The sequence below is a fragment of the Mus caroli genome, chromosome 8 (genome assembly GCF_900094665.2).
Source record: "Mus caroli chromosome 8, CAROLI_EIJ_v1.1, whole genome shotgun sequence".
NCBI classification, from domain to species: Eukaryota; Metazoa; Chordata; class Mammalia; order Rodentia; family Muridae; genus Mus; species Mus caroli.
In genome coordinates, this window is record NC_034577.1 from 80,285,366 (window position 1) to 80,295,961 (window position 10,596).

A 10,596-nucleotide genomic window follows, 5' to 3' on the forward strand; every position below is an offset into this window, starting at 1 on the left:
CCTTAGAGGCCAAGCCACTTACTGCATATTGGAAGGGAAGCTAAAATGATCTGAGGGTTGCTAGTCTAGTGGGTCAAGGTTTCTGATTAGAGAACCCACAGCTGGATGGACCTGCTGATGATGTGGGCTGTTCCACAGCTCTACCTTTGCTTGTTGGGTTCAAAGGCTGGCATACATGTTCACAGATCCCATTCTTGCATTTGGGCATATCGATGTGACAGAGATGGTGTGTGTATTGCCCATCTGTGGATCTAGACTGCCCAGTGAAAACCAGTCTTTGTTGAGAGCTCACCAGCCAGAGGAACTCTGGTCCCACCCTTGACCTCTGCCTCGACTCCTGACACAATCTGAAGGATGGGATGCATGGCCCAGAGTTAGGGTTCTCCATCTTGGCCATAGGCCAGGTCTACACTGGGTTTATTCATGGTGCTCATGCTTGCTGTATGTAGGCCCACAGGAATATCTGAAGGTGGCCCAGAGGTAGGTATTTGTCAGGGCTCTTTTCACTAGTCCAGTGCGCAGTCAAGTAGGAAGCAGTTATGGACAGAGTTTTCCAAGGTAAGCAATCCACACAACATCCCTAATGAGAACCGTCTGCTTCGGTGGAAGATAGGACTGTGGACACAGCTCCAGAAGGGAAGCAGACAAGTCTATGGAGAAGCTGCTGGTCTAGATTTTCAAGAAAGATCCCTGGGCCTAGTTAGGGTGTATGTGTGTTGGATGTAGGACAGAAGCAGGGATGGAAGAAGATTTGAATGGAGAATGCTGACATGGGGCTGGAGGATAGCTCAGTGGTTATGAGCACTGCTTGCCTTCCCACCAGACCTGAGATCAGTCTCCAGCACCTACTTGATGGCTCACGGCCATCTGCAACTCCGGTCCCAGGGGGATCTGGCATCCTCTTCTGGCCTCCACAGGCACTGGTACAATACAGTGCACAGCCATACATTCAGGCCAAATACCCGTACATATAATTTTTTTAAAAAAGTGTTTAAAGAGTACAGATATAGACGTCGAGAAGATGCTATTTGTTTCATTTAGGAAACATTTCAAAGTGTATGTGAACGCCAAATGTTCCAAATGTCACTCAAAAGCATAGCCCACCAGGTTGACTAGGGAAAGGTGTCCCTGAGAAGAATAGTTTGGGAGAGTTTCTTGCCTGTCTTCATCTGTTGGTGAATTGCAGGTCTGGGTGGGTTGCCAGTGGTGGTGGTGGTGGTGGGGGTCTGCTTTACAATGCTCAGTGTTGATGGAAGGGGTTGTTTCTGGGGATGATGATAGCAAGGAGGCTGGAGAAGACTGCCCTGCATAGTATAGAATCAGTGATTTCTCTTAGCAAGGGGTTTTCCTCACAAAACACAACAAAACTCTGCAAAGATTTTATCTGTCGACAGTACCACTTTTCAAGACTTTAATGCCACCGTGGTGTGCTCTTCTTGGGGGCTAGTTGGTCTTACCAGCCTGTGGAATAAATGTAGCCAGGCCTTGACCCTGCACCCACAGTTTGCCTCTCAGCTCTGTGGTCTGCTGGCTCCAGAGGGTCAAGCCTGCTCAGTGGGTTGTCATGGAGTGAGATTATAATAGGAAGCATTGTAATGTAGACAAATGCACTGTTACCGAACAGACAGTCTCCTTAGAGAAGCACTGGGAGAGGTCTTCAAGGCAGTGGCTGGGAGCTGGGAGGATGGGAATAGCGCGGGTAGAGTACAGGGGACATGGGGAACAACCCTGTTGGTCCCCTGTGCTTGTCTTATAGCATAAACATCCACACCATGCGCTTGCAAGTTATCAAAGTACCAGCCCAGCAGCCAGAATTGGAAAGAGACATAGAAAAATTCTTCCCAAAAGGGCAGAGCATGCCCACACTGAATGCTAGAATCCAGACCAGGGCTCTGCACACTGTATCGGGACCAAGTCTAGCTTGATACTGTTTGCCCAAGTGACATTTTAGTGAAACACAGTCACACCCATGTGTCCTGCAACAGCAGAGTTGTAGAGCAGTGACAGAACTCTGAAGGCCTTGCACAACCTGAAATATTTACTCTCTGGCTACTTTCAGGAGAAGTCTGCCCACTGCTGTTATAGATATCATAAAATAGATAGCAACTAGGAAGGGCCAAGTTTCCAGAAGCTGTTTTTGTTGTCAATGTAAATATATTCTCCAGGTTTCCCTCCCTCTTCACTGTATTTTTGTTGTTGTTTTAAAGGCAGGGTATTATTTTATAGCCCAGGGTGACCTTGAACTTGCAGTAGTCCTCTTGTTTCGGTGTTCTGAGTGCTGGGATTACAGGTGTGAACCACCTCTCCCATTTCAGTTTAACTTCCAGACCTAGCTCACTGCTGTTCACTCCTGAATCTTTAACTATTGCTTCTCAGGAGCCCTGTTGCTGTTCTTGCTTACCACGGACTCCTCCGATGGCTACTAGGCTCCCCCCTCTCCCCTGCACTCCTCACCCACACACCATTTACTCTGCTCTGGTTTGCTGTGTTCTCAGAATTAGCAGCAGAGCCGTCTCTGATTCTTTACTCCCATTTTCCCAGAATTTTGACTGGCGCCTGACACAGTAGGTGCTCAAACATTTGCTGAATGGGGAAAGGAATTGTTAGCCTCTTAGGCAGATAAGCTATTCTATTCACTATTGTGGACAGAGCCAGAGCTGGATAACTGTCAACCCTTTTGAGAAAGTACAAGAGGTCCCAGCCTCATGACACATGCTCTTGGAGACATCGCAGAGCTTCCCCAGAAATAAACTCTGAATGAAGCCATGCTTGTAAAGTGCCTATCACACTGCCTGGTGCTCAGAAACCCCTTACTAAATGGTAGCCACCAGCAGCAGCAGAAGCAATGTAATCATGAAATTGAGAGATAGGATTGCAATACAAATTAGCACACCCCTTCTGCCCCCACTTGGTCAGGCCGTGACAAGTCCTCACTGTTTTGTAAGATTTGGTATTTCCTAGGTCATCTTCTTCTGAGTGCATGAGCGCCACCTTGTGGGCACTTTAGGTTATGACACAGTATCTGCTAGCTCCCAAGTAGTCAGTCCCAGTCAGACTGTTAATGTGTGGAAGGCAGCAGGTGGTGTTGAAAGCAAACCTGGCCTTCAGGGATACGTGGCCCATTACAAATGGCATGCGGGAGGGCTTGAGCTTCCCTCGTGTAACTTAAAGACAGATGGTGCGTGATGACCAGGACTGCTACTACTGTCCTCCTTCATGATTGGCTCTGCCCTCGTTCTGACTCCAGCGTGAGTTTTCAGGCACCTTAAAGCCACATTTAGAACGAGATAGTGCCATCTCCTGGGAGGACAGGGTAAGGCTGGTGGTGGAGTATGAATCTTGTTTTATGCGAAGAAAGATGGAAAGGAACAGGTTCTGATATCACAACCACTGATGTGTGTGTCTAGGCTCAAACCTAAAGTCACCAGTTGCACAAATGTGCCCTGCAGCTCACTTCATCGGAGTCTCTGGGCCACCTGCCCCCGACTGATGGGGAAAGGCAGGTGGGGAGGTCCTATGCAGAACGGACAGAACCAGCTTTGCAGAGCAGGGCCCTGGGATGGCGTTTCACACCATCTCCCTTTTCTTAGCTGTATGCTGTATCCAGGCGTGCTGTATGCTAATTCCTGCCATGTCAGAGAACACTTTTTATCTTTCGGGAAACCTGGAGTTTATATCTGGGAAAGATGCTGATACTCTGCTTTCTGTGCCTGTGGGAACTTCCAGGCAGCCCCAGCGGAGCCTCGACGCCTCCCTATGCTCATTTAGTGACATGCATCAGGTGAGTGAGACAGGACCCCTGGGTCAGGCAGGGTGTGCCAGAGGAGTTCCTGCAGGTGACTACTGCTGCTGTCCCTTGTGGTGCCACCATGGGCTGCCCAGCTTCCAGCAGCCTTCTCTAACTCCTGCTTTCCTTCTGGGTGAGGAAGGAAGCATGCAGCTTCATTCCCAGGTCCCGATTAGGGCTCGCCATAAACAAACGACAGTGCTTTGCTGCAAAGATCCTATAAGGGACCTCACCACCTTCTTCATGGCTTCTCTCTGAGCACCAGCGCGTACTCCACACGGGAACTGGGCCTCATTCTGCACTGTCCTGTTCAGCTCTGGCATCCGAGGTCTCCATCAGTGAACTCCCGGTGCTACTCTGGTGGCTGGGGATCTGATTCTTCTTGGGCTGCTGGCTTTTCTTGTTTGGCTTCTTCTTTAGCTCCTGATGCTGGGTAACCGCTCACAAATGGAGACACGACTCAAAAGTCTCCATGTTCTGCAAACTTCGTAGTTAGCACATGTGCCAGTAGGAACCATTTTGAGGGAATTAGTGGTTGCACACCTGCCCAAGGGTAAGCCGGAAGATCCTGGCTACTTTGTTTATACTGGGGGCCAACTGGAGAAGCTTGAATTGCAGAACCTTGATATACTTGATATACTGATATACTTGATATACTGGGAGAAATAGACCCTGGAGTATAGTACAGACTCGGCTCATTCCTCTGGATCGTGTGTGTGTGTGTGTGTGTGTGTGTGTGTGTGTGTGTGTGTGTGTGAGAGAGAGAGAGAGAGAGAGAGAGAGAGAGAGCATGGCCTTGACCCTAAAATTGGAGGGAAGTGCTTGCTTGTGTTGTCAGGCCCCACCTGTAGAAAGCCCATGGGTAAGGGAGGCCCCTAGGTGTGCTGACTGGCTCTGGGGTCACCAGCAGTTTTATAAAAGGACCTAGAAGGTGGTTTCCTTTCTTCTCTGTCAACATCATGCCACTGACCACAGCATGTCTCCCATGTGGGGTTTCTGTATAGCCCTGTCCTGCAGTCAGGCCACATGGCTCCCTAGGGACATTTTTCAACATGAGCCTTTGGGTCCCTTTGCTCCTGAAGGCAAGAGACAAGTCCTGCATACACGGCTTCTGCCTCCACAAACTTCCTGACATTGTATGGAAGTCTGTGGCCTTGCCCACGGAGGGAGGTGGAGTCTGCATTTGTCACTGGACTGTCACATTCTACCGCTTGCTCTCTCTCCTGCTGGTAGGGCTCTATTAAATAGGCACACAATCACCTGGAAATAAGCCCACCCAGGACCTCAGGGAGTTAGAGGCAGGGCTGAATCAGGATCAATCGGTGAGTCCTTCTTGCCCTGGGATGTGTGATACAGAGGAGCCCAGGCACTGGACACACAGACTCTAAGGTTCCTCAGTGGAGGTGGACTTCTGGAATTCGTGCTGTGTTGCCTGAGTGACAGGGATCTGCTGGCCAGGTGCTGACCTTGGGCTTTAAAACCAGGCATCCTAAGCTGGGTGGAGGCGGAACCTGCTTTCGATTTCAGCACTCAGGAGGCAGAGGCAGGTCGTTCTCCGAGTTCAAGGTCAGCCAGGAATACGGAGAGAGTTTCAGCACAGACAGTGCTATGCAGAGAGACCCTGTGTGGAAAAACAAACAACAGCAAAACAAAATGAACAGACAAAACGAGGCATCCCAGAGCAAGGCTCTTAAACTGCACATGCTCACAAGGACCAGGCTGGTGCTGTTGAGAAGGAGCAGAGATAGTGCAGTTGAAGGCCGCAAGCAGGAGGTTCGTTCTGCTCTACCTTTCCAACTACGGTTTTCCAGAGGACGCAAGAGTTCCCCATTCATAAAATTATGACAACCATTTTCTCTTAAACTGGCAGACCAGAGATTTGTCATCTCTACACCCTCTCTGGCACTCTGAGAGACCACAGCTTCTATCAGGACCCAGACTGGTGGAGGCAGGGTGGGAAGGATAGACCCAAGTAGGTTAGAGTTCTGCCTGTGTGTCATCCTTCCAGCTTGCCAGCTGTCATGTCACCGACACTCTGTGGGCTGAGTGGGGCCAGCGTAGCGTATGCATTTTTGATCAGGTTTCCTTTTGAATGAGTTAACTGTCATGAATAACCGAGCAAAGGGCACTAGCATTGTCTTTAACTATAACTGCTCCAATTAATTATGGTTTAATTAGCATACATCGAGAGCAGCCCTGAAAATAATACTTCATGGGTTACAGATGCCCTGGCAGCTGGAACATGAAGTGTGATCAGGGCTGGGGGAGATAGTTATTAATAAATTACTTCCATTGTCAAAGACCCTTATTTATACAAATTAGCAGGGGATACATAATCAACTTTAACTGTATAATTTATAATAATTGATTTCATTTTGACTGACCACTAGTCGCTTACCAAATACTCTTGGAAGAAAAATTGCCCTATTAGGGTAAGTTTAATCCTAAACATAGCTAATGAATCCTATTACTTTAAGGTCATATTTGAAGCTTTTGTTAATTGTCAGAACCATTTTAAATTGATTAGAGTTAAATTAAATCAATGTAATGTTTAGAAAAACAATATTTCTAATGGATGAGGCCAGGCTGACCTCGAATAAACATATTTATCAACCGATTCCTGGTGGGGAGAGAGGGAGCAGCTGGGCCCATAACTCACATTTGTCTATAATATGGGAAATGTCACCAGGCAATTAGTTATGCCAGGTAATGAATAGGGAGCACGGGGACACCTTCTGGCAGCTGGGCTGGATGGGATTGCATGTCCTGCACAGTGGCAAGTGACTGTCACCTGTGGGCGACTTCCCTGTCCCTCCAACCTCAGCAGAGCAACTTCCTGTTCCTCTGTCTGTTTCCCATTTCCCACTGCTTACCAGGACCACCAGTGGTGACTCTTCCCCTTGCCCCTCCCCTTTGCTTCCCACCCCCACCCTTAGAATCAGCACCTGCTCTTCCTCCAGGCCAGGAAGCTGGCCACTGCACACCTCCCATTTATCTCCCTAGGCTTGGTTGGCCCAGATGCCGCCCAGGCAGCAGGGGAACCTTCCCAAGCCCACACCACAGTGATCTCCAAGGAATGACTCTCAGTACTAGGGCTCTCAGCTTCATAGCTCGGAGACAGTAGGTCACTAGGTCACCAGGTCCCACAGCTGTTTGCGGCTCCCATTGCAGCGTGCCTCCTGATTTCACTTGGTGATGAGTCTCAGAGCCTGCCCCAAGACAGGAGACTCAAGAAGAAGGAAGAAGTGAATGGCTATGGATTGACCCTCCAAGACCTTGGTTGGAAGGAGACCACTATTTCTCACCCTCTGCTCACTTATCAAAGACCAAGTGTATTGCATGCATTCAGCTAGCCTGCTGCATCAAGGGGTGGACCTTAGTGTCGCCATCTTTGAAGGGAAGTGATTCACCTAGGATGTCTTGACTGAGCTGTGATGGAGCCAGGCACCAAACTCTGTCTGAGAGAATCCAGCACCCTTTCTCTGGCCTTCATCTAGTCAGCAGGGCTCCTGGGGGAGTCAGTATAGGGGTCTCTAAGAAAGACCTGGTTTCCACAGAGGTCTTGGTGGCTGCTCTGAGCTTCTCTCCCAGAGACTAAGATGTGAGTGGGAAAGCTGATACAGAAGAGAGAAAAGTGATGGCTCCCTCCAGAGTTCTTCTGCTTCTCTCTCTGGCGTCTTTGCCCAGAAAGATGACAAAGGGCCAGAGAGTGTGCTTTGCATGCTCCACACATCCTTCGAGTTTGTTGCTCAGTGGGAATAATTACCATGGTAACAGTTAATTTCATACGTCAGCCTTAGTAGGTCAATATTGTCCAGATTCAACACTGGTTGGTATGGGGCACTGTATATATGGCAGTGGTTTGAAACAATGACATCTGAACCAGGAACTCAGGAGGGTAGATCCCCCCAACCCCACCCCCAGCCTCCAGTGTTGGCCTAGACTATTCAATCCTTCACAGGGCTAAGGAGAATCAAAGATGGAAGAAAGTGGAATTCCTTATTTCAGTCCCATGCCCTTGGGATATCAGTCAAGCTGCTGAGTTTGCAGGGATGAGGTGGACAAGGAAATGAACCCTTGGACTACAATGTCTGTTGAACTGTGAGTTAAAAAAGCCACGGTGGGCTAGGAACCACGGTGGTGATAATCCCAGCTCATGAGAGGGTGACGGAGGAGAACTGCATTTGAAGTCAATGGGGGCCACATAGCGGGATCTTGTAAAAAACCAACAACAACAGAAAAGAAAGGAAGGAAGGAAGGAAGGAAGGAAGGAAGGAAGGAAGGAAGGAAGAGAAAGAAAATGGAGAAGAAAAGATTTGGTGATGGTGCAAAGAGCAGAACAGCTGTAGTAGGGTGGACTCAGGAACCACAGCAAAGCTTCACAAAAGCTGTCTTCTTGGTCCCCTGCAGCTTCCCTCCCAAGGCCTGTGTCCCTCCTCTGTGAACCTGCTCTGGACTTTGTCAGTTTCAGACCCTACAGTGGCTGAAGACCAAGAGTCCTCATAGAGAACACAAAGGGAGGCAGCTTTGGTGGGAAGGTTGGCAGTGGTGGACAGTGCAGATGGCCGGGCCCGGGATGAGTGGACGGGGTGGTAGGGAGGGAGGTGGGAAGGCGGCTGGAGCCCAGAAGGCAGGCTTTGGTAAAGAGACTCCTGTCCAGGCTGTGGGAGAGGTGGGAGCAAGAGCTCACTGGGGCTTCTGTAGAGTTCCTTGGGGCTGACTGCTCTAAATTCAGTGTTCTGGCTTCTCAGAGACCACACCCTCTCACCAGCAGGTTGAGCTACATCCCAGCCACCAAGTTCGCCTTTTAAAAGGCTGAGTGGCATAGATGCTCCTGAAGCAATCTGAGTGCATAGGCTGAGGTTTCTGACATGCTTCTAAATTCCTGAAATTGCCCTATTCTTACTTCCACAACAAAATTTGAATCAAAGGATGACCACCTTTTCCTATGTGCGTCTTAGTTTTTTCATTTACTGTGGTCTCAGCCAACTGTGGTCTGAAAGTTCCAGAGTGAGCAATTCATAAATTATAGATAACTTTCACTGTGTCAACTTGTTATTATCATTCTATTTATCTGTGATCATTGTTAGTCTCACACTGTGCCTAACTTAGAAGTTAAAATATAATAGATGTGTATTTACGACAGCTAGGACGTGGGGTCAGACTCCAGCAGATAAATGGTTAAGAAAATGTAGCCTATATAATGTATGGATTTTATTCAGATGTAAAGAAGGAACTGTCACCTGCAGGAAATGGATGCAATTGGAGATCCTTATGCTAAGTAAAACAAGCCAGACTCAAATGAGGCTGGGAACAGAAGTGAGCTCGTAGAAGATTAGAGCCTGTCAGTCATCAGGGTTATAGAAATGAATCTGGGAACTGGGAATGCATCTGAAGGGAATACATCCCAGGGCTCTGTGGGATCTGGCTAGAAGGCAGATTCTGCGTAGGTGGCTTGAAGAAGTGAGTAAAGTTCTTGGAGGTATCAGAAGCAACGAGCACCAAGTCTACCATGCAGGCAGCCAGTGACCATGTTCTACAGAAAGGAGGGAGGAGCGAGGGAGGACTGGCTTAACACAACAGGCACATCAATTGGTACCATGGTAAGCTTGGGGGTGGGAGACGGACATTAAGAAGGGTTAATGCCCCCCGACTGGAGTAGGCTAGTTGCCCAGGAGCACTGTGTCAAGAGGTAAGCTCTGTAGTGAGGCCTTCCTTTCACGTGCGCATGCGTGGGTTTTGACCCTCCCACACATTCCGGGTAACCTCACCAGATGCTGCCTCTTTGCTCTTGGAGTTACCAGCCTCCAGAATCTCGAGCCCACATGAACATCTTTTCTTTTAAATGCACCAGGCTGTGTTACTTTCCAACAGACACAGGGAAGGGTGAAGACGGAGGACCTTCGCCTGGAGTTGTCTTCTGCATTCCCTCCCTTTTTTGCATGCGCTGATTTCAGGACCGGGTCTTAGGACCACACGGAACAAATCATGTTCCACATGAGCATTAGCAACTCCACGAGAACAGGCCAGTTCAGAGTCTGGCTTGTAGGCAGAGCTTCTCAAACATTGCACGTCTGCCCGGTTCAGAGGGGCAAAGTTCATACGCACTAAACAGCACTGTCAAAAGCGTAAAGGAGGGGCTGCAGTTCGAAGGAGATGTGCTCACCTCTCACACGTGAAGCCCTGGTGAGGCCCCAGTTCTTGGTCATTAAACTCCCCTTTTTGCAGGGATAGAACTCATGGCCTCTCACAGGCTGGAGAGGCTCTCTGCTACCAAACGGCACTCCCAAGCCCCAACTCAGTGAGTTTTGATGATATTTATGTCACATAACCGCCACAAGCCAAGAGATGGAGTATTTCCTGCAGTCAACATATTTCTGCTGGCTGGAGAGATGGCTCAGCGGTTAAGAACACTGTCTGCTCTTCTAGAGGTCTGGAGTTCAATCCCCAGCAACCACATGGTGGCTCACAATCATCTGTAACAGGATCTGATGCCCTCTTCTGGAATGAAGGTGTATATTCATAAAACAAATAAATCTTTAAAAAAATATTTCTTTATCTCTTTTCTATAAATGTCCTCTCAACACAGAGGACAAGGCAGAGAGCAACTTCTGGAACCCTATGCCCTCTTTTCACTATTGGGTCCTAGGAATTGAACTTGGAGGCGAGTGTCCTTTCCCCTGGGTCATCTTGCCAGCCCTCAATGTAGAGTTTATTATTACTTCACCAAGGGCATTAGATACTTTTTCCTAATGTCTTCCTACCTAATGGTCACACACACACACACACACATACATACACACACACAT